Source organism: Myotis brandtii, unplaced genomic scaffold, assembly GCF_000412655.1.
Source record: "Myotis brandtii unplaced genomic scaffold, ASM41265v1 scaffold76, whole genome shotgun sequence".
NCBI classification, from domain to species: Eukaryota; Metazoa; Chordata; class Mammalia; order Chiroptera; family Vespertilionidae; genus Myotis; species Myotis brandtii.
The window spans coordinates 566,331-566,845 of record NW_005371037.1 but is presented as its reverse complement, the minus strand read 5'-3'; the positions used below and the strand labels follow the sequence as shown (position 1 = coordinate 566,845).

At 48.3% G+C, this 515-nt stretch overlaps 1 protein-coding gene across 1 annotated transcript in view; it reads right to left on the bottom strand.

Moving 5' to 3' along the window:
• GPR83 (G protein-coupled receptor 83) overlaps positions 1 to 515 on the bottom strand; it is a gene marked incomplete at its 5' end in the record, with an annotated part of 15,119 nt that overhangs the window by 14,217 nt on the left and 387 nt on the right. The window lies entirely within an intron of this gene.

Sequence of the window (515 nt, the reverse complement as noted above, 5' to 3'; positions counted from 1 at the left end):
GATGGTGGTGGTGGTGGGTAGGAGTGGGGGTAGGAGGGGAACGGAACAATCTTTGCTTATATTTCAAGGGACTTTGATGTACTGCTCAATTATCAAACAAGCTCATGCTCAGTGACATTAACATTCAATGGAAGATGCTCATTCATTCAAAACTGACTGCAAGACACTAAAATCATTATCCCAAGACCACCACCAGCTGCAGAAGCTCTGGGTTAGAAGGCGTGTAGCGGGGTGGGGGGAGAACACAACCCAACAAAAGGGGGGCAGCAAACAGAGGCACAGAAAGAGTCACAACGAGGAAAAATGATGAAGACTCAGAGAGACGGACAAAGAGAGACACAAGGCTTCAAGAGAGACACGGACAGAACGACAGAGACTGACAAAAAGACTAAGAGATGGAAAAACAGGAGAGGTGAGAAATTAGAGATGAGCAAGAGCGAGAAAAGACTAAGAGATGAAGACAGGAAGACAGGCGGGAGAGGGAGGGAGGGTGGAGGAGGGAAGGAGGGAGCGAG